The sequence below is a fragment of the Paroedura picta genome, chromosome 10 (genome assembly GCF_049243985.1).
Source record: "Paroedura picta isolate Pp20150507F chromosome 10, Ppicta_v3.0, whole genome shotgun sequence".
In the NCBI taxonomy this organism is placed as follows: Eukaryota; Metazoa; Chordata; class Lepidosauria; order Squamata; family Gekkonidae; genus Paroedura; species Paroedura picta.
Genome location: NC_135378.1, coordinates 59920335 through 59944869, shown reverse-complemented (window position 1 = coordinate 59944869; position 24535 = coordinate 59920335). Strand labels below are relative to the sequence as shown.

General features: G+C 42.9%; 1 long non-coding RNA gene across 1 annotated transcript; it reads left to right on the top strand.

The window, feature by feature from the left end:
- LOC143818984 (uncharacterized) lies at positions 1-22631 on the top strand. Its single transcript, XR_013224716.1, has 4 exons — positions 1-72; positions 17119-17276; positions 18925-19085; positions 22508-22631. It is a non-coding gene; the product is annotated as an uncharacterized LOC143818984 (long non-coding RNA).
- The last annotated feature ends 1904 nt before the right edge of the window (positions 22632-24535 follow it).

Below are 24535 nucleotides of genomic sequence, written 5' to 3'. Positions count from 1 at the left end.
CGATGCTGTGGGGATGCAGAGCTACAGAGCCACCATAGCTGGGGAGGAAGGCTCACATTACTGAGCGACCGGGTCAGTAACCAGTCAGACATTATGCATATTGACCCTTGGGAGGAGGGAATACGGTTGCTCTGCCTGACAGCATCATGCAAATTAAAAAATCAACTACATTTCGAATAGCAGGCAAAGTCTCTGGTTTGGCTCAGACGTAATTTTATGCAATAGTTTTAACATGAACAAAACTGAGGGAGACTAGGGCTCATTGGCTGCCCCCTCCTGCTCTCTCATTCCCTTGTGCTTAAGGTTGTCAACTCTGGGCTGAGAAATTGCCGGAGATTTGGAGTGAAGCCTTAGGAGGGCAGTGTTTGGAAACGGGAAGGAATTTCACTGTGAGGCATAATGCCACACAATCTGCCCTCCAAAGCAACCTCTGCTTTTGTAAATTACGGCTGCAATTAAATACTACGTATGGAAGCCGTGTGTATCAGGATCGGTAGCGACTTGCCTGCATATTTAGAACTGGGTCTAAATCTCACCTACTTTAATAACTCATCTGGATGGATTTTGTTTGGGAGCCTGTCCCTGAGTATCCATTTTAGAAAACTCATACTGAAAAGAAGTGACATATTGAAAATAAGTATTCTTTATTCAGTGCCTATGCTGTAAATGTAACTGCTTTGTTTATAGTCATGGAGACATATGCCAGCTGCTAATGTTATACCATATGTGAAGAAACAAAATGCCTTTATGCAAATAGTTGTCTCATTCTTGTTTCAAACTAAATGTTACATAGGGCTCCAAGCTGCTGAGAGGTGTAAAAATCTGTATCTATTTAGATTTGCTGAAATTTGAGAGAATTGAACAACAGGGGTGGGTGGGGGGGGGGATAAATTTCTAATGCCTGTTTCTAACAATGAGCAAGTATCATTTCCCTTTTGCTGAGACTAGTGGAGAGTGTTAAAGCCACTTGAAGGGAATATGTGGCCAACATCTTTGGTGCTAAAACAAGCAGGTGCCAGGGAAACAGCTCTGCAGTAATCACCATATCGAAAGCAAGTGTATTTACACTTAACAGTTGAGAGAGGCTGAAAAAGAGCAAATTGTTTTACGGCTTTTCAAGCAAGCAATGATAGGAAAGTGCCACTTTCTAAGATGACTTCTAATGTCTGGACCAGGGGTAGTCAAACTGCGGCCCTCCAGATGTCCATGGACTACAATTCCCAGGAGCCCCAGCCAGCATTCGCTGGCAGGGACTCCTGGGAATTGTAGTCCATGGACATCTGGAGGGCCGCAGTTTGACTACCCCTGGTCTGGACTGATTTAGGATTGCCAGCTCTGGGCTGGGAAATTCCCAGAGATTGGGAGTGGTTTGGGAAAGGGGGCAAAACCTCCTCAGGGTATCACGTCAACCCTTCAAGGCAGCTACTTTATCCATGGAAACTGATCTCTGTCGTCTCGAGACTGGTTGTAATCCAAGAGATCTCCTGATTTACTCACTATCCAATCAGTTTTTTAAACTCTAGGTGCAGTTTATATTCTAAAAGCAGATGTATTGTGAACATTTCTTCTATGAACATTTCTTCTATATATTATGGTTGAGATTTAACACAAGAAATACTTACACCAAAGAAATAAAGCAAAACATAAATAAAATAATGGATACTACAAGGTTTTGTTAATAAAATACTTTGCAATATTAAAAACAGGAGTGGCCAGACTGTGGTTCTCCAAATGTCCGTGGACTACAATTCCATGGTAGGGGCTTATGAGAATTAATCCACGGACCTCTGGAGTGCCGGCCACCCCTGATTTAAAACATCTCTGTGCTTTAGGGTTGCCAACCTCCAGGTGGCACCTGGAGATCTGCTATTATAATTGATATCCAGACAATAGACATCAGTTCTCATGGAGGAAATGGGTGATTTGGAGGCTGGACCCTGTGGTATTATACCCTGTTGAAGCCCCTTACATCTCTAAACTCCATCTTCATAGGCTCCACCCCCCCCCCCCCAAGTTTCCAGGTGTTTCCCAACCCAGAGCTGGCCACCCTACCTACTATGATGCCTTTCCATCCAATTCAGAGTCCCCAAAGCTGCAAATATTAAAACATTCAAAACCTTTAAAAGCATTTAAAACATACACACTCAATATTTAAAACAATTAAAACATATAAACTCATAAAATACATAATTAGAGAGGAGGGCCAATTATAATTAGTGAGGGAACATCAAACAAAATAAGGAAGTCTTGACTTCCTGATGGAAGCTAACAATAGAGGGGCTGGAGCAGCCTCTCTCAACCTTTTTTTTTTTACCATTGAGAAACCTCTGAAACTTTATTCTGGCTTCGAGAAACCTCAGAAGTCACGTGATCATGTAGAATATGGTGGGAAAGCAGAGCCCCTCCCCTTCTCACCCCTTCCAGGCCATATTGAGAGAGTAGTGGTGGGTTGACATGACCATGTATGGCATCCATAATGCTGCTGAAGCAGTTTTCATAGCTACTACTGTGATGTGACTTCTGACAAGAGAAGGAAAGAGGTAGCTGGAGCAATGAGGAAGGCTGGTTATGGGAATGGTTCTCTGTTCATCATGAACTGAAACCAGATTTTAGAGAAATCATATATCAGGGTTGTAATGTGCAAATACATAGTGAAGGTGCGTACAAGGGTCTTCCGAAGCTCATGTTCTGAGTCCAGGCACTGTGAATTTTTTAAACAGTTTAAAATTGTATTGTCTTAAGATTAGTCCCCATGTGGGCTTTGGGGAGCCATGTCTAGAAGAATATACATTTTAAAATAAATAAAACAGTACAGTTGTATTTTTTTAAAACTGAAAATATGTGAAAGCGTGTATTTTTAAATAATGCATCCGTATACATTACCAGATGTGAATGTTGTTGGCTTTCTGCCCAGTCTTGAGAGACATAATTTATTCTTAGGGGTGCAATGCCAAACCCTTTGGCCATGAGGTATCACAGCAGAACCTGACCTGAACAGGATCTTAGTGTGGTTGTCAGACTTATCTTCAGCTTTCCTAATGTAATGACTATTTTGTTTTGCTTAATCCGTTCTTTAACCTACAAGGAGTCTGTAGTGTTGCAATATTACCAGAGATAGACAAATACGTTTTGCAGACTTTTTCTTCAATTTATCTCTGGGGAATGCGAAACTTGAATCTGCTAAGCAAAGCCAAACTCTGTAAGAAAATGATTTCCTCAAACTCAAAGACTCCTGCCCTTTTGTTCTAAGGAGGACTGGAGAGCCAGGCAGATTTGAATAGCCTGTACTTATAACTTTAAAAATAATTGCTCCGGTCACCAAAGCCTGATGAATGATGTGTAGCGTTAATGTTTACTTGAAGTATTTTACAGATTCACTTGCTCTATCCCTCTGCACTGTTGAAAGTGGCTATATTTATAGCTGGCAAGTAGGAACATATAGGTCAAGATCTGCTGAGTCAGCCCATTTTCATTCTGCAAATCTTTGCAAAGCTCATTTTGCCCCCTCATCCTTCATAATTCAGAGAAGAATTGTTATTACTTATGAAAGCTGTGTCATCTGTTAGAGGAATTTTTGGGTCATCCTTTATGGCCACGTTCATAGTAAAGCCACTTACGGTTGCAGGTTGTCAGTTCATCATTATGATTTAAGACTGGCAGAGGGAAAAAATAAATTACCTGTATGTCCCATCCAGCACTGGTAAGTACCACCATAGCATGCAGGATCTAGCAAGGGGAAATTATACTGCCTTGCAAGTTGAAATATGTATCCAAGTGTATCGGAGGTCCTAATAAAGCAGTAATGCATCTGAATACACAGGGAAGCTGTCTTACACTGAGTCGGACCACTTGCCCATCTAGCTGAGTGTTGTCTGATCTGGCTGGCAGTAGTTCTCCTGGGTCTCCGATCTTTCACGTAGCTTCTACCTGATCATTTTATTTAGAGGTGCTCATAACTGAACCTGTTACCTTCTGCATGCTTAGTAGATGCTCTGCCATTGACATGTAACATCTATCAAACTGATTTCTTTAGGCAAGTGTGCCCAGTCTGTATTTGATTCTAGACTACATGTTCCAGATTTACAATGTAGTAGGTAAAATGCATTGATTGGAGGTCCAACCACTTCAGATATATTGTTATTTATTAAAACTTTTATACCTCGTGGTGTTTGTTCCTCATGCAGCTTACAATAAATAGTGAAAACATTTTGTGTTAGAACCAAAATAAAATAACAGACCTCAAATATCTCCCCTTAAAAGATGCCTGCCATTCTGACATCCTCAAAACCCCAGCAAAGAGGCAGACCATGCAATGTCTCGTGAAGATCTTCAAGCCCCCCCTCCCCCATCACCTCTTCCAGGAGCCCATTTTGGAAAGCCAGTCACAATGGAAATGTCTCAGGTTCTGGTCAATCCTAGACAGCTGCCTAAATGATGGCATAGCCAGTAGATTGCTGCCTGTTGCCTGTAGCTGGCACACAGTGAAATATGGAAGGAGACAGTCTGCCAAATGTGTGTCCCAGGTTATGAAGGGCTTTAAATGTCACAGCCAGCACATTGAATTAAACTATAAAACAAATTGGTGACCAAGGTAGCTGTTTTAACATAGGCAACTTATGTTCATGGGGGCTGGCTCCTGACAAAGGTTGGGCTGTCACATTCTGGACCAGTTCCAATTTCCAGTGCATTGCAGTAATCCCACTATGAGGCTACTCAAGCATGGATCAGAGTAGCCATATCAACTGAGTCTAAGTAATAAGAGTTAGTGAATCAGATGCAGCTGATAGAAGGCGCTCCTGGCCACCAAGCCAATCTGCTTTTCCAATAGCAAGTCAAGGTCCATGAGCATCCCCATGTCCTTGGCCTGTTCTGAAAAAAAACATGTCAGCCCATCTAGGACAACTGGATTCAGCCTCCCTAGAGTATCACCCATAGAGTAGAACCCTGTGGCACCCCATAAGCTAAATGTTATCCAATTGTTTCTGCCACTCCGGTAGAGAATATTTGAGGTCTGACCTGTTATATGGGGGTTTGTGTGTTCCTTATGCAACAGGCCAGATATAGCTAAGATCTTATTTTTCACAGACCTGACATTGTACAAAACCAAGGTCAAAGCAGAGCCACCTGAAAAAGCTTCTCTACTCACAGTTTGAATGATGGAATGGAGATTAGACATGCAGATAGCATCATTACCTCTCCCTGCATGTCTTCCAACACCACTACGACTTCCACCTCCATATCTTCCCACCCCATGCACCACCTCAATTTGAAATGGAACAATACACTTGCTGGAAGACAGCCAATACAACTTCTCTGCTCCAGATCCTTAGAACCACAACTTTAACGGGTGAGACTGCTGCTATCCAATCACAGCAATAGATTGAACATAGAGTTCCCTCAGCTGCTAGAGTTCTCCAGTAGAGGAACAGGTTAAAGAGGCAACCCCCCCCCCCAACCTCACACTCACACCTTGACAGCAGGGTTGTGATATGAAGGTTAGCTGAACTGGAATAGGCTAATTACTGGCAGCATGCTTCTCCAGGTGCAGTGCTATAATAAGGTACCAGGATTCCTCCAGCTCTCAGTTTCTTCAGCTGACCTTTCCTCAGTGACCAAGTATAGCAGGTAGCAACAGAATTATAGGAGGGCACGAAGGACATTCTCTCCTTTATTTTCTGAATTTCCAGTACAGCAGCAGGCACTCCAAGGTTGGAACCTCTGAACATGATAGCACTTCAGATTCAGCTTTTATGATAATTGAATACATAGAGTGTAATGATACTTACATTTTTTTAAATAGCATTTTCCTGGTGTTGTGGGAGGAGGGGATTTTGACTATGGTATACTCATATTCTGAGAAGCTCTTTTCTTACATTTTGCATATGTGTGTATACAATGCCTGCTTTCATCTAGCTGTAACATGACACTCTTTCAGTGTTTGGTTTCCTAATTTTAACAAGAGCGGTAGTGATAATTCACCTCTCAGTGGTGTGTGAGAATGTTGAGAGGTATGTATTATGAAAAGGAACGAGTAGATGTTTGAAAAATGGGTGTTTGGAAATCACCTGCTGCTTGCAATTCAAAACAAACAGAACTGAGTAGTGTTGTGCCTGCGTTGTGGTAGCATTCAGCATAGCAGTTGGCTGAGCAGAGTTCATGTTGATGTGTGGTCACAATGTACTGGTTTGTTTGGATTGCACATACCCAAGGTCACCATTGGTCAAGGCATGCATAATTCAGGATCAGCTGTATTAGAGGGCATGTGCTTCTTTTGTGTTCCTATAGGGTTGCTGACATTGATCAGTCAGTGGTCTTCACCGGGAGGCTGGCATCCCTAGCAGAAAGCAGTATGAATGTACAGTGAGAGCATTTGCAATCTAATTTCAAACACTCTGAAAGAACTGGACATTCTTTGACTGAGACTGCTGCTCATTATTAATTGTGATTCGAACAGAGGGTTATCTGTGATTCCAAGTGATGGTTTGGTATTGGCTCCAAATGTTCCTATAATTTTTTAAAATTTTCTTTTAAATATATTTGAGAGGCAAATGACTACTGCCTATAGCACTGATATTCTATTCCATTACAGCGAGGCTGCTTCACACATCTAAAATCTGGACATGGGATATTAGTGTTGAACTAATCCATTAACAAATGACTTTTAAAAAAATCTCTGGAAAGCCCCATATATGGAGCAGGCTCTACTGTAATATATTTAATATTTCACAGAGATTAAGTGGTATAAATACATGTGGCTTGGGGACATAGTTTCAACTAAGGAAAATTTTAGCAGTCTAAAGAGTGAACAAGTAACACCCACTGAAATGGAAAAAAAAGGAATCAATGAGCAATACTTGTTCCTTGTGAAACAACATGGCCTCCCAGACACCGCCCCTGGCGTCCACGTTGCAACCTAGGAAGCCCACTTTGGGAATGAGAGGCTGGGGGTGAAAAATTCTATCAGAAAATTCTGATAGAAGTAGCTATGTGCTGACCCATAAAACATTGGTGTATATGTAGGGAAAGGAATCTTAATATGTCTGTTAAAAATGGCGGATTTGAAATTACTATCTAGGGGCTGGAATCTTAACTGTAAATTGGTAGTAGAATACTCTTGAATCTAACTGTAAGCCACAAAGGTAGAAAGTAAAAAAAATATCATAGAATCATAGAGTTGGAAAGGACCTCATGGGCCATCTAGTCTAACCCCCTGCACTATGCAGGACACTCACAACCATATTGCTCATCCACTGTAACCTGCCACCCCCTTAAGCCTTCACAGAATCAGCCTCTCCATCAGATGGCTATCCAGCCTCTGTTTAAAAATTTTCAAAGATGGTGAACCCACTGCCTCCCGAGGAAGCCTGTTCAACTGAAAAACTGCTCTAACTGTCAAGAACTTCTTCCAGAAGTTGAGACGGAATTTCTTTTGAATTAATTTCATCCCATTGGTTCTGGTCCGCCCCTCCGGGGCAAGAGAGAACAACTCTGCTCCATCCTCAATATGGCAGCCTTTTAAATACTTAAAGATGGTTATCAAATCCCCTCTCAGTCATCTCCTCTCCAGGATAAACAGACCAAACTCCCCCAACCTTTTCTTCATATGTCTTGGTCTCCAAACCCCTCACCATCTTTGTTGCCCTCCTCTAGACATGCTCCAGTTCATCTACATCCCTCTTCAACTGGTGTGCCCAAAACTGAACACTGTACTCCATGTGAGGCTGAACCAGAGCAGAGTACAGCGGTACCATCACCTCCCGTGATCTGGACACAATACTCCGTTTGATACAGCCCAAATTCCCATTTGCCTTTTTAGCCACCGAGTCACACTGTTGACTCATGTTCAATGTGTGGTCTACTAAGACTCCTAGATCCTTTTCACACTTGCTAATGCCAAGACAAGTCTCCCCATCCTATATTGGTGTATTTGGTTTTTCATACCTAAATGCAGAACTTTACATTTGTCCCTATTGTCTTTATTATGTACACTGGGCAGACCCACACGAGTACTGTGTGTGCCCAGACTTGCCAAAGAGAGTTTGGAATCATAGAGTTGGTCAGGGCCATACACACCATCTAGTCCAGCCCCCTGCTCAATGCAGGATCAGCCTAAAGCATCCTTGATAAGGATCTGTCCAGGTGCTGCTTGGAGACTGCCAGTGGATTTCACCACCTCCTTAGACAGCCTATTCCACTACTGAACTGCTACTCTCACTATGAATCCCCCCCCCCATCTAGCTGGTACCATTCTAGTTTAAATCCATTACTGCGGGTCCTATCCTCTGTTGTCAACAGGAAATGCTCCCTGCCCCTCCTCCAAGTGAGCAATCACATCCCCTTTTAACATCATTTTTTCCAGGCTGAACATTCCCACGTCCCTCAGCCTTTCCTCATAGGTCCCAAAATTATTCTCATTTATTTCCTTTGTACCTTCTCAATTTTGCCCACATCCTTTTTGAATTGAGGCCTCCAGAACTGCTCCAGGTGCAGTCTGACCAATGCGGTATACAGAACAACTATGACATCTTGTAATTTTGATGTAATGCCTCTGTTTATACAGGCCAAGACTGCCTTTGCCTTTTTTACCACCACATCACACTGTCTGCTCATATTTAGCTTACAGTCCATGAGTACCTCAAGATCTCTTTCACACACACTGCTACCCAGAAGTGTAACTCTCATTCAGTATGTATGTTGCTCCTTTTTATGACTCAGAACTCTATACTTCTCCTTATTGAATTGCATCTTGTTGTCATTTGCCCACTTTTCCAGCATATTCAGATCTTGTTGAACTCTGTCTTCTGGGGTGTTCTCTACTCCTCCCATTTTGGTGTCCTATACAAATTTAATGAGTAGTCCCTCCAGCCCCTCATCCAAATCATTGATAAAATCATTGAAAATTACCAGATCCAGTACTGAGCCCTATGGCACCCCACTGCTCACCTCCAATCTGATGACCTCCAATCTGATGACCACTACTCTTTGGGGATGGTTCTCTAATTCACATAACTATCCAAAAATCTAGTCTGCAGTCATTTACTCATCAGAACATCATGGGGAATCTTGTCAGAAGCCTTACTGAAAACCAGGTAAACATCATCAACTGTGTTTCCATGATCTAGTAAGCCCATCAACCAGTCAAAGAAGGAAACCAGGTTAGTCTTCCAAAATTTACTGAAGATGATGGACAGACCTTCCATAAGCTCTCCAATTTATTTGAATATTGGCTGGGGTGCACCATCTGGCCCAGGGGATTTGATTTCATGTAGCCAAGTGCCTCTCAACAACCTCTCTGCCCATCCCAACCTGCCAATAGATCCAGATACTATACCTTTTCTATTACCATCCCTAGATGTGCCTATACTTCTTCAGGGAAGAAACGGAGGTAAAAGATGTACTGAGTCTTTCAGTTTTCTCTCAGTCCTCTGTCAGAATATCTCCATGTTCACCCAACAGCAGGCCTCATTTATCTTACGCTTGTTCCTCACATAGCTGAAGAAGCTTTTCTTTTTATAGTGGGCTTCCTGGGCCAGTGTCAGTTCACTCCCTGCGTTGGTCTCTCTGATGGCTGACCTACAGTGCCTAGTAACCTGCCCATAGTTTGATATGAAGTACTCGTCCTTCCCCTGTTCATGCTGGGTTTTAAGCTTTTTTTTTTTTAAGAAAAAGGAAGGGGGTGCCTATGCCTCAGCTCTCTGCTGTTGTGAGAGCAAGGTCACTCTTCCTGTAGCTTTGCTCCTGTTTCTTTAGCACTTTTAGGTCAAAATTTTTTCTGAATTCTTTGGAAAAGTGCTAAAAAGCATCTCTTTTGTCTACCATGGTTCAAAAATCCCTCTTTGAAAGTTTGTGGGCTGCAAAAGTATCACACCTTTTGCTTGCTCTATTCTGGGGAAAGACACTGTCTTTAAATTGCCCGTTAGTAGACAATCTACTTTGAAGCCATGACAGGACTTTCCATTTGAGGAAAAAGCTCTCTCCACCTTGGTTTCCAAAGGACCTGTCAAACCATACTTTAGCAGGTCTCTTTAACAGCAGGTCTCGTCAACCTCACATTTATTGGTGCCGGGACTGGGTCTGATGCTAGCTGCAATACTAACCTTGGTTTCAGCTCCTGCTGAAGCTCCTACCACTTTCTCATGCAGCATTTTGGGGTCATCTCCTAAAAAGCTGGGTACAAGCACTGGACCTGAAAGAAGAGTGTTCCCACTGCCTCTTTCTGATTCAAGTGCTCTGTTCTGGGTAACAGTTGCGGACAGTCTTATCTCGTAAACAGTCCAGAAGGGTATCCCTATTTTTGGATTCCCCTCAGTTCTGGTGCAAGACGTGCCAGATTAGGATCAGGTCTACAATGCATGTGGGGAACAAGCTTCAGACTTTTCAATTTCACCTTTTTCAAATCTGAACCAGTCCCATTTGTGTGCTGATGGGAAACCTCACATATTATTGGGACTATGCAGGTTTCTGCTAATTTTACCTTCATGGGACTGTTTGGTCTTACAAGTAGCATGTGACATGTTGCCATCATGTCCTGTTTTTCCTTATTTCACTCCTGTCCATTGGCTGCCACGTATGGGTGGAGAGGAGGCTCTGAATACAATATTATGCCATGTTTTCTTTTACTAGATATTACTGGGGGGAGGGGGGTTCGATTGGCAGCAGCCATACATTCCATGTCCTAAAGTTAATTAATTTAGGATGAGAAATACATAGGTATTTTGAATTTCTGAAGCACAAAACACTCTGGTCTTTGGGAGGCATGTGAAGAACTAAGTATTTATAGCCTTCACAACTAGAAGGAATGGGCATAAAACTGGGGGGAAAATAAGGCATGCTTCTTATGGTTGAGCTGTTGCTGTGTTCCTAGATCATAGAGAGTATGAACTCTTCCTGAAGCGTAACCCAAACTTTGGGGCTCTTATTTGTCTCAGGAGGAAGCAGTATTTAAGGAATAAGATGTAAGCTCTGAGTTTTCATAGGGAAGAAGCCAATCTGAACTAGTGTTGGACTAGTACTAAGGAGACTGTAGGTTCCACCCATGGCTGAGGTCTGTAAGTAGCATCTAACATCTGCACACCCCATCAATAGTTATCAGCAAGCACCCTACTACTCTCTCCCTCGTCGTTGGAGGAAAGGTTCTTTTAACTAAATGAGAACCTGATTGTGTTTAAATTATTATTGTATTATACAGTATGTTGTAAGCTGCCCTGAACCCTCAGGGAAGGGCGGCTTAGAAATTTGAAAATAAATAAATAAGCCCCTACCCCTACCCTGCCACGAAGCTTACTGAGTGATATTAAGCCAGTGACTCCATCTCTAAATTTAACCTCCCAGGGTTTTTGTGGAGCACTCATTGGCCACAATACTACCCATAAACTCTTAGGGATTATCACAAGGGTTCCAAATTGCCATCTCAGACCTCCAAGCAGCTCCCTTGTCCAGTGCTAATGGGTCTTCACTGAGGCCCATTATGCATGGTTGCCGAAACGGCGATTTCAGGTCACATGGAAAACGCGGAGGGGGAAGAAGCGAAGCAAACCGCTTATGCATGGGACAGGACGCAACGGCGGCAAAACCCAGAGTAACCAATTGTGCACGCAGCGACCCCGGCGCCGCTTCTGATTGCGCCCTGGTCACCCGGAAGCTGCGCTTTCTTCCACATTTCGCTAACGCGGCTTTTTCGGCAGCATGCACCGAATCTGCGGCCGGTTGCAGCTGGCACCATGCGTTATCAGTGATTTTAGTCGCCGCCATTCCACCCCGAATGTGCGCTATTCCCCCCGTGCATAATGGGCCAGAATTATGCATCCTCAGTAATGTAATGTAAAAGAGCCTCTTGTGGCGCAGAGTGGTAAGGCAGCCGTCTGAAAGCTCTGCCCATAAGGCTGGGAGTTCAATCCCAGCAGCCGGCTCAAGGTTGACTCAGCCTTCCATCCTTCCGAGGTCGGTAAAATGAGTACCCAGCTTACTGCTGGGGGGTAAACGGTCATGACTGGGGAAGGCACTGGCAAACCACCCCGTATTGAGTCTGCCATGAAAACGCTAGAGGGTGTCACCCCAAGGGTCAGACATGACTCGGTGCTTGCACAGGGGATACCTTTACCTTTACCTTTACAGTAATGTAAATGCTCCTGCCACTGTCCATAGCTCACGTCCAATGTGGCCCTGTTGCTCTCCAAATTAAAACAACAACACTGCACCCACACTCATTTTAGAGAACAGTTTTCTGTTAACTAAAAGACATTGAAAACTTCTCACTCAGTAAAGAATTAAGCTTAAAATGCTGTCATATGTGATTCCCTACTCTGAAATTTTGCTATACCAATTAAAGTTGCAATTTTGTACCCTGAAATGCATTGTAATTGGCCATTCTTATTGTATATTTAGTTGTTGTCAGGAATATGTTACAAATATTTGGGCAAGGATTGGGGTGGCATTTGAGAAACAGCAAAACAACCACCAGAGGGCAGTACATATGAAGACCTACTTCAGTTACCATATGAACACAACGCCATGTGGTGGGTTTTTTTTTAATTATTATGATAATTCCTTTTCAAAGAGGAAAGGTTTGTTTGCTGCCATTCTTCAAGCAAGTTCTGCATGGGGGAAGCGGAATAGGATGTATGTGAAAGATGATATACAGAGAAAGATGATATACAGTGGCTGTAGAAAGTTTATGGTGGTTTCCTAGGATTGTCAGCTCTGCATTGGGAAATACCTGAATACTTTGGGGGCAGAGCCAGGAATGGGCAGGATTTGGGGTGGGGAGGGACCTCAGTGGCATATAATGCTATGGAATCCATCTTACAGAGCAGCCATTTTCTCCAGGGGAACTGTAAAACTAGGGGATCCCGAAGTCCACTCTGGGGACCGACATCCCTATCAGGTTTCCACAAGAACGTGACCACTTCTGAAGGAAAAGACCTTTCTAAACAAAACTATAAAAGAGCCTGAGCCGATCCCTCTGATTTTTCTTCTGGTCCACTTTTGTTTTGTGCAGCTTGATGATAAAGCAACATAAAACTATTACTAAAAATAGCCCTTTTTAGCGCTCTGTAAGTACTCACATGTAGTGAATGATTCCATTGGAGGACCTTTTCATTTTTTTATATTACACTGAGATTATTGCTATACAGCAAAACCCATAGACACCATAATTTATGAAAGGTCAATCAAGTATTTTTGTGCCTTTCATGAAAAGAGTGGGCAGCACAAGGTGGCTGATTCATGAATCCACAATCAAATGCAGTGAACAACACGGACTATTTCTGTCTTCGACTATGATTATCTACTGAGGATCTTACGGGAACATTCTACTGCTTCCCTGAATAAGATGCCTTTAAAGAAAAAGATGTTTTATGTGTCAGTAAACCCTTTCCCTTCCCCACCCCACCTCCCAAGTAAATAAGAAAATACTGAGAGAAAACACTGTAGCCAAATGCAATTAATTCATTGCATAAGCTGTATTTTGCATGTCACTTTTATTGTGTATAATTAATCCAGTACGAATTTTATTAGAAACAATGAAAATGTTTGTGGGTCAAATAACTATCCTGGATCACTTCCTTGCAATTGTGTAGATTAGTTATGTCATTTGGTGAGAGGATTAATGCCTCCTGTAAATTCAGGAAGCTGATTTTAAAGATCTCTAATATAGGCCACAACACTTTATTTTCTTGGAAATCTTGGAACAGTCCTGGTTACAACATGGTTTGGATTCTCAGTACTTATTCTGCAACAGTCAGCAAGTTTCATTAGTTCTAATCTAGATCCTGTGATATACTGACCCTTGTGAAATTAATTTTTCCATTTGATTTCATGCGGACTAAGAACAAGTGTAGGCTATTTCAGGACAGAAGAAGACTTGGTTCTTATATGCCACTTTCCTCTCCCTGAAGGAATCTCAAAGTGGCTTACAATCGCCTTCTCTTTCCTCTCTCCATAACAGAACCCTGTGAGGGAGGTGAGGCTGAGAGAGCCCTGAGATTACTGCTCGGTCAGCTTTATCACTGCTGTGAGGAGCCCAAGGTCACACAGCTGGCTGCATGTGGAGGAGCAGAGAATCAAACCCGGCTCACCAGATTAGAAGTCCACACTCCTAACCACTACACCAAGCTGGACAGTCCTATGACCCCTTTAGCAGAGGACGCTATATGTATAGGACAAACCTTTAGAAAGAAGTGTTGGTTGTCATGCAAAGATTTGTTCTGTTCTATTTACCTTGGGCTTCCTGAAACACAACCCCCCTAGATGGGAATCTTAACTTTGCATAAACACTTGTCATCCTGCATGGGACTGCATCAGCACTTATTGGTTTTGGCCATTGCTGCCATCTAAAATACAGCAGTAAAATAAGGGGAATCCTTATTAATTGTTCCAGCATATCTGCAAATGAGTTAGCATGATGTAGTGTCAGACTAGCATCTGGGAGACCCAGGTTTGAATCTCCACCGTGCTGTGGAGGCTTTCTGGGTGACCTTGGGCCAGCCATTCTCTCTCAGCCTCACCTATCTTTCAAGTGAGCGATGCAGAAGAACTTGTCCTGATGGAGAAAGATTGCCAAGGGTTGGGTTAAAAATAAATCAGGCTAACCTGCTCTTGTGCCTCCAATATAAATCTAAAGTCAACAGATGAGACTTTTCAGGGTATGGAGCTAAATGTTGTCTAGCATATAAAACTAACTTGCATCAGGTCAAACCACTAATCCATCTATTGTCTCCTCTGGCTGTCATCAGCTCTTCATCGTCTTGTGTAGGGAAGAGCCTCAACACGTACTACCTGAGATCTTTTTTTGCCACTTGATATCCCCAACACTTAGTATTCAGGTACTTAGCTTTCACTGGGGATTGCTAGTAGATGCTCTGCAACTGAACCACAACCATTAAGGAATTGTTATTTAAAAGACCACAGGGGCATGATGTCTTTCTATTAAAAAAAAAGGACAGACCCCTTCCACAATGGGCAGTGAAGGTATTAACTCCGTGTTTGCCTTAAACAACTGAGTTGTTATGTGTTTCTTACTTCCTCTGATTCATATGAAGGAACACATTGGTGTTTATAGCTCTTTGCCTACTCTGACAGACAGCAAATCTTTAGCACTTATGGCTAGGGTTACGTCTTCCTGGCCACTGGTAAGGTATAAGGGATAGGGGTGATAGATCTGGGTTGCAAAACTCCTAGAGATTTGGAGATGGAGACTGGAGAGGACAGGGACCTCAGTGGTATATTATGCTCTATAGTTCACCCTTTAAAGCAGTTGTTTTCTCTAGGGGAACTGATCAATGTCATCTGTAGATGAGCTGTAATTCCAGGGGATTCCCAAATCCTACTTGGGAGCTCACAATCGTAGCTCTAGTAGACCTCTTTCACAACACCCACTTCCAGATATTGGGTTTAATTGAAGATGCTAGCAATTGAACACATGTTTTGTAGGCAGAAGATGGTCCAATTGCTGAGTTGCAGTTCCTTCCCTTCCTTCTTGTAACTTAATGTACTGTAGACAACTTTGTTGCTGTCTTCCAATTGTTGGTAGTGCTGGGCGAGCTTTATCAGGGAGGGAGGGACAACTATTTTCCTAGAGGTTTCTGTGGTCTCTTAGGCTCTTCTGTAATCAAGCCAGGAACTTAGATGGTTCTGCTCTTTCATTTTTATTCTGATTGGACAGACTCCAGAACATATTCTACTGTACAAATCATACAATGTTGACATTGCAAACTAATGGCAAATGCATACTATGCTTGTAGTTAGAAACAGGAACCGAGAGATCAACATCCCATCAAGAGGTGTGGAAACTGCTTAACTGCCTCCCTAATGTTTTGTAATAGGTATCCTTGGAGATTTAGGGAATATCACTAGGACAAAGTCCAGGAACTATTACCGCAGCTTCTTCAATTACTATTCTTATAGCTATAATAGAAAAACCTTGTAGACTTCTCGCGTTAGAATCAAATATTCTGCCAGAAATAATCTGTAGAGTTCAGAATGTGATACAGTGAAGTAATAACAGACTGGCTACCAAGGAGCCTCAGCAATATAGCAGCCGTAGCCTTTAAAAGGAGAAAACACTCTTTTAAACACTTTGAATGGCATCAGCCAAAGAATATCATTTACATGCTGTTTATTCTAAAGGCCAGAGTCCAAGGAATCTTGAAACTTGTTACTTAAGACTACAGCAGTTTTCAATGTTTTCCAGGCCTATTATGCATAGGTGTTTTTTCTCACTTTCTCTATGCACATCTGGTGTTTTTTCTTTGTCATTCTAGAATGATTGTCCTCCCTTCAGCACACAGTTCACTTTCTGGTCACTGTTTCTCTGCTTTTTTTGGGGGGGGGGTTGTGTCGATTTCCCCCATGTTTTGCTTCCAAGCCAAAGATAGTTCAAAAGTATACAGATTCCCTCAGATACCCTCATCTGACATTTTGCCACCTCCTCAAAGGTCACTCTCTGTCCACATCAAGGTATGAAGGGTAGGGTTGCCAGATCCAGCTTGAGAAGCATGGTGCTGGCAGGGGCTCATGGGAATTGTAGTCCACAGACATCTGGAGAGACACAGTTTGGCCAGCCCTGATTAGAGTATAGCATAACTTATTTCCTTTGTATTTTTTAAAATGTTCTTTTCAATGGTCTAACACTCCTGCCAGCACATCGACCACTAACTGCTGGAGCATTTTCAGGGGGACCATGAGGTGGAGGAGGCCTTGCCAGTGATGTGTGGTGTGCAGCACCCACTGTCCCTGTATCTGTCCCTGTATCACCATTAACGTTTTCCCTTCTCTTATTTATTCCCACTGATCATGGACAGTTTTGCCCAGCTAGGATTTCCAGACTGCATTGGTGCAGTAGACAGGGCTCACATGCAGATCTATTGGCAGAGGAGAAGAATACTCAAATCACAAGGAATATTTCTTCATGCTGCTTCAGGCACAGTGGACCATGCAAGCTGATTTATTAATGTGGAGGTTAGATGGAGCAGTTGCAATCACAATGCATTTGTTTTTTTAATACTTGGGGCTATGCATGGTTATGGATGTTGGTGTTTTTGGTCTGGGAAACCCCACTGTCATCTTGGGTGGTGTGAAAGTTCTAGCATTGATTGTACCTGATATTGCATATCCTATCAGATATTGACCGATGAGGCCATATGGATGGTATGGAGACTGGTAGATGAGAATTTTTGACCATGCACCGTACTCGGCAAGGAGTGCTTGAGAGATGTGATGCAATGTCCGCATGTAAGTGGCACATGTATGCCTCATAACATAAACAGCTGTAGGCAAAGGTGAGTACTGTCCATTGACCGAGACTGATTTCTGTTCCATTCCTGTTACAGTATAGAATTTCAGGGCTGCTTTTCCACATGCAAAAAAAGAAATGTCAAGGCACTGTTTGCAGAAGTGTGGGCTTTGAAAATTGGGCAACTTGCCGGCAGGGAAGGGGTGGTGCACGGTTTTTATAAATAACTTTTGTATACAGTTCTATAAATAGGTAGTCTGCACTGTACTCATTTATTATATCACTGTTTCTGTTTTCTGTTTTTCATATTTATCTATTATATAGAATGTTGGTTGTAGTTATTTTGCTGACTGCTTTTTAATTAGGTATACTATCAGAAAAAAGTGTGATGTATATTTCCTAACAGAACTTTATTAATGGAAATGGGAAAATGACCTTCATTCCCTTCCCCCAAATTCTTTGGCACCAGGAGCGCTAGTTCTGCTATGCATCATAAGGAAATAAGATTCTTGAAACCTTTTCCCGGAAGGTAGCCTATCATTCACAGCCCCTCCTCAGTTGGTAACACAGACGGTAGCAAAATTTTCAATTAAGAGGTCCTCCAACCCCCTCTCCCCAAATAGTATTTTTGGCAACATGAAAAATCCCCCCATGGTATCAGAACTTTGGCAGCCTTCCCACACCTTCCCCTAATTAAAGCAGGCACAAAAGATTTGCATGTGATTCACACCAGGGTGGAGTCTGCACGGAGCTTTTATTGCAATCCCAGGTCAATTCAGTCCCTGCCGTCTACACGGAATGTGATTTCCATTTTGATTTAGGGCGATTTAAATTTTCCCTCTGCAACAAACATGATTGATCAGGAGTGACCCTACCTTTTCCTCGTGATATCCTGGAATGCTTTTAACCCTCAGTATTTTTAAAATTGCATGACTAAAGGTGCAGCTCTCTGCTTTTCCCAGAACTAATTTGCTGCCGAGCCTCCAACATTGTACAAAAGCCCTGCTTGGTCGGGGCATCAGTTCAAATGCTTCCTGGTTGTGAAACTTTCCTCCCAAGATTTATTTTTTCTTTATTTCCCTCTGGAATCTGTGCTCCAGAACCAGCAGAGGTTTGCCTCTTCCCTGAGAGGCTGCTTGCTTGCTTGCTTGCTGGCTGGCTGGCTGTTCGGCTCCCTCCCCGGCTCCCATCCCCCTTCCCCCATGCTCGTTAGAGAAAGAGTCCTCATGCTGCTTCTCCACCAGCTTTCAAAAGAGGAGAAATCCACCACCTTCCCCTCTCCCAGCTCCCCAAATGGTGCAGAGCACTTTCTGTTTCAAGTTGGGGAAAAGTAATGCGGAAGACCCAAGCTCAAATCGATCTGAATTCAACAGGAATAAACAAAATAAGTGCAGATTCACCCCAGGCTGTAGTTTGCATGGGGCTTTTTACCCACTCCCCGCTCAAATAAATCCGTCCTATCTACAATGAATTCGAATTAACTTTTGCAACTTCCTTCTCTGTGCCTCATATCAAAGCTGTCTTCACTGATTGGCCAGGACTTCAGTTCAAAGAATTCCTGGTTCCCAGTTGCAAAGCTTGTCTTAAAGTGACTGTGCTCCAGAAGCCCTAACTTCTCTCAGCAGAGATTTGCATCTTGGATTTATTTCCCCCTACTCTTCTGTCTCCAATCCTCCCCCCCCCACTTGTTCAAGAAAAAAAAGAGACTCCTGCTGCGCTTGGCTCCCATCCCTGCTCTGAGCTTCCCCAATCAAGTGCAGAACACTTTCTGTTTCAATTTGGGAGAGGAATAGAGGAAGACCCGAGTTCAAATCGATCTGAATTCAGCAGGACCCACAAGGAAGATAAAAACAAAGTAAGTGCAGAATCAATCCTGAACTTTCTGACACAGATCATATATTGGACTGTTTTTCACTCAATGCTCTATTTGCATAATAAAACATGAATACAGGAATGCAGTATTAAAATTATTTCTCTCTCCTTGTATTTTACTATAATGTAGAAAATTCTCCAAAATGTATATTCTCCAAAATATATACTAAACACCAATTTTGCCCATAGAAGAATCTGTTTCTTCGTTACTGAAGTTTGAAAAAGCCTTCTACAACAAAAGATCATCCCCAGAAGAGTTTCAGTGCCACCGTCAAGAGAAAGATGGGTGTTTATCAGAGACATGGCCCTTTTTAGAAGCATCCACATGACATTGTCCTGTTTCTGTATTTTTTCCTGTTTTACCAAGATCTTTCCCAAACCTAGTTTGCGGTATCTTTCTTTTGAAAGATCACAGTTAAAAGCACCTCTGGATGCCTTGTGGATAAGAAAAGGGTGTTTTCCTTTTTTCGGAGGTCCCATCCACATCACCATTTTCCTTGTCTTATCTCTCAAGCATGTCTGCAATGGAGGACATCAAAAAATATCAGCCCTTGCTAGATCAGCATAGCATACCCCAATCCACTTGTTCCCAGTTTTCCTTCTTAGAAGTAGTATTTGACCATTTATTGTTGCAGGGCGAAGGGAGGGGTGGGAATGAGTACGCAGTGACAATAGATTGCAATAGCACCATCGGTATCTATTTATTCATTTATTTTCTCCCTAATGAGCACCCAAAGCAGTTTACGCCATTTTTCTAGTCTCCCTAGTCAGAAGAACTGTCAGGGAGGTGTGGCTGAGGGTGTGTGCCTGACCCAAGGTCACCAAGAACTTTCCATGGCACAGCGAGGATTTGTGAGGATTCAAACCTGGGTCTCTCAGAACCTAGCCTGAAATTCTAACCACTACACCACAATCAATTCCTGATTTTTCTAAAAAGTCCTCTGTGCAAGAAGAATAGTAGCAGCATAGGAGCAGCCTTGGGCATTTTAAGCCTCTAGAGTTCCTTCCTCACTGACATTTGTCTAAAACCACATCTTCTTTACATCAGGTAGCAGGTGAAAAGGTTTTGATTTCCTCTTATATCTTTATATCCAGGAATCCCTGTATCATTCTATCCATCATCCCTCATGGGCACCAGAACCTCGGGCACAAGTTGTTGATATCATCTCTTGTTCTGGGACAACAAGGATAATGCCGGAGAGGAACAGGTCACAGAGGGCCTCAAACCTGCCACGAAGCATGGAGGCAGCCAGCAGACACTCTACTGTGATGGCCTGAGTAGAGCATGGGCGGGGGCACAAAATGCAAAAGTGTGGGTGGATTTAAACAGGGAAGGCCTGGCTGAAGACCTCTGAGGAACTGGCTGATAAGAGAGAAAGGGGGACAACCAGTGAGGACGTGGCAGGAGACTGGGGAGAGTGCTGTGCTAACCTCTGTCCCAGTTCATGCCTCAGGCCATAGGGCTGGGCTGACTGGTGGGGGCAGCGAGGAAGCATAAATGGCAGCTCCATAACCGTGCCACAGAAGACAGAGGGAGAATAGTTCTGCCCACACAAGGGCAGGACTTCAGGAATGGGTGGGTGGACTTGTGGTGATGCAACCATTCCCCGGTTTCTATTCTGAGGCCTGGGAAGATGCCAAGGATTGAAAGTGAGGTGGTGGCTGAGGCCCAGGGGCAGAATCAGTGGGCGAGGAAACTCATGGATATTCTCCCGAAGAAGCATTTGCCCATCATGATTTACTATGGATGTAATGGGGGTGGGGGTGATATTCTTGAGCTTGTGATCTTAAAACTGCTGAGAATAGATGTTGTACCTTAATTTTCTCTTAGCATCTGTTGCTTGATAGTATTAACAGAATGCCTTAGAAACTAAGTGTCATTCAGCTTGCCTCCTGTATTCATGGAAACACACATTCATATGCACTGTTTTCCCTTCTCAGATGACAAATCTGTAAGTGCCTCAGATTTGTAACTGACAGCCCCCTTGCCATTTTTCTGTTTTATTTCCAGTGAAGTAAAATAAATAAACAGTGAACTCGAGTATAAACATCTATAAAAATGGCATAGAAATCAATATATAGAACACGTTTAATTTAAGAGTATTTTCAGTTGACAACTGACAGTCTGTGGCATGCGGGATGTTCTTTAAAATGTAGCAGATTCACAAGAAGATATAATGAATGCAAGTAATAAATGCACAAGTATTAGTCACACATGGTAGGAAGAAAACTGAATTAACTTCTGTAAGTTGTATGGCTTTAGACACTGCATCTGAAGGAACAGATGTTTACCCATTACCCCAAAAATCTGCCAATGCAAACAGATCAAACGTTTTCTTTGTAATCAAGGATATGCTGTAAAACATTCTGGCTGCTTCTGCACGCAATGCAAAATATTAGTTTGGACCTCAACAATCCAGGCTAGGGAATCTGACTGCCCACTCCTATTAGAAGATTCTCCTGTGGGTACTACTGCCTCAAAGTGACATGGGGGTTTAACAGGAAGGGGACCCTATGAAATATCCCTTCCTGAGCATATTTTCAATAGGTCTCACTTACTGTATTTTAGACATTGGCCAAAGATCTATTCCTTGAAGATGCTTCATCGCCCTGTACGTCCTTCCCTCTTCTCCCTTCTCTAACACTTTCCCCCTCTTTCTCCCCCACTCCTCCATCTATCCCCCTGTCCTTCTCTCTCAGTCTTCCCGTCCTCCATTTCTCTCCTTCTATGTTAATATTCCCCATCTCTCTCCTCCTCCTTTTCCCTGACAACCCCCTCTTCCCCACCCTGTCTCCTCCGTCTTTCCTAGAATCATAGAGTTGGAAGGGGCCACACAGGCCATCTAGTCCAACCTTCTGCTCAACGCAGGTTCAGCCCAAAGCATCCAAGAAAAGTGTGTATCCAACCTTTGTTTGAAGACTGCCAGTGAAGGGGAGCTCACCACCTCCTTAGGCAGCCTATTCCGCTGCTGAACTACTCTGACTGTAAAAAAAATTTTTCCTGATATCTAGCCTATATCGTTGTACTTGTAGTTTAAACCCATTACTGTGCATCCTTTCCTCTGCAGCCAACGGGAACAGCATCCTGCCCTCTTCTGACAACCTTTCAAATACTTAAAGAGGGCTATCATGTCCCCTCTCAACCTCCTTTTCTCCAGGCTGAACATTCCCAAGTCCCTCAACCTATCTTCATGGGGCTTGGTCCCTTGGCCCCAGATCATCCTCACTGCTCTCCTCTGTACCCTTTCAATTTTATCCACGTCCTTCTTGAAGTGAGGCCTCCAGAACTGCACACAGTACTCCAGGTGTGGTCTGACCAGTGCCATATACAATCTGTCAATCTTTCCCCTTTCAATTTCTCCACTTTCTCTATTTTATATACACCTGTGTTTCTTTCTCCCCCAGCCTCTCCTGCTGCTGGGGTTGCCCTGAGAACTACTGCATCAGTGGCAGGGCCCATGGGAGCCACTGCATTGGCAGAGAGGATCCCAACAGTTACTAAGATAAGTTACCTCCATGTGTGCAAACAACTTTATTTTAGTGGAATTATTCTTTGACACTTTGATAACTAACTTTGAAACTTTTGGATTGCTCATAAATTTTATTGAGGACCAATCACTCAATAAGGCATTTGCCAGATGAATAAGAAATAAACATAAGGAGATGGATGTCCTGGATTCAGTTCATTAATGGCTGTGCTGGTTCTCCAGTGCAAGGAGCCTTCTTCTTTTAAGAAGAAGAGTTGGTTCTTTTACGCACTTTTCTCTACCCGAAGGAGTCTCAAAGTGGCTTACATTTGCCCTCCCTTTCCTGTCCCTACAACAGACACTCTGTGAGGAAGGTGAGGTTGAGAGAGCCCTGATATTACTGTTTGGTCAGAACAGCTTTATCAGTGCTGTGGTGAGCCCAAGGTCACCCACTGGCTGCATGTGGAGGAGGAGCAGGGAATCAAACCTGGCTCACCAGATTAGAAGTCCACGCTCCTAACCACTACACCAAGCTGGCTTTAAAGGGATTTTCTTTTGTTAATCTCGGTGTAAATTTTCTTCTTGAAAAGTAACAAGGTTGAATGGAAGGGTGCACACAATAATTTTCCCAACCAGATTGGACACTAGGATGCTCACAATCATATGAGATATCCAGGTTAAAATCTCCCATGGAAGCTTGCTCAGTGATCTTCAGCTAGTCACACACTCTCTCAGTATAGCCTACCTCACAAGGTTGCTCTGCAGATTGATTGGGAAAAATTGCTGAGTTAAGATGGCAAAGCTGACAAGTTTAGTAAATAGAAGATCCGTGGAAGAATTCCATAAACATTGGCAACTTTACTTGGTCTTTGTGAATAGGTAGTTGTGAATAGGTAGTTGTGAATACATTAAGGTGGAAAGTGTATTATTCTAATGTTTTTCTGTACTATCCTTTATCTCTATGCTTTAAAAATAATACAAATATTAATTTTAAAAAGTTGTTCTACAGATAAAATAGAGGAATACTAGATAAGCTGAATATCACATTGCAGTCAAGAAGATAATAAAATGCAAAGGAAAGGCACTCACCCCTTCTGTGACAGAAGTTATGGTATCTATACTGCTGACGATCAGTTTTTAGCCTTCATTTTGACATTGCTGGTGGGGCCAGAGGTGCTTGTTTTAAGCATGTTATTAACCTAAAAGAGAAAAAAGGAGAAAACAAAAGAAGAGAATCTTGAAAGAAGACATGACTTAAGTTCAGCATCAAGGACTGCCCCAACTCACCCGAGGCCATGCCATTGCAGACACGGTGGGTGGAGCTGAAAGAAGGTGAGCGTGCACGCCAGGTAAAGGGGCTGGCCAGGTAAGGGGGCTGGTAGCCAAAGGTGCCAGCTGCGGCCAACCTGCCCACATGCTGGCACAGGGGCAGGGAAAAGCAGGCTGGGCAAGCCCCCCTCTGTTTAAGGGGCTGCCATGACTTAAGTTCAGCAACAATGAAGAAGTCAAGTTCAGTAGTTCAGCATTTTTTTTGGAGAGGGGCTCTGCAGGGATTTACATGGGGTCTGCAAACCTAAAAGAAGAAATGGATGCTATCAAATAAGAACGACATACTGTGAAATAAAGAACAAAAAGGTTTGAAAAGATCATGTAGCCAACAGCTGTTAAGGCATATAGTCAAAAATAGTCTTTAGGTCTCTCCCCCCCCACACAGAGATAATACTATGGCTATTATTATGAAGTCACTTACTTTCTAGGTGTTGCATTTACCTAAATGGCTTTACACTGAAATGTGTGCTGTAGCTAACAGTTAACAATTGAAATGGAAGCTGCTAAGATGAACTCATTGGGAAGCAATTGTAATAATTAAATACTTGAAACAGTTCATTACAAGCACCAAACCATTCCATTTGGCCATGTCACCAGCCTAACCAGGTTGTCTGCATGGAGCTTGAATGAGAACACA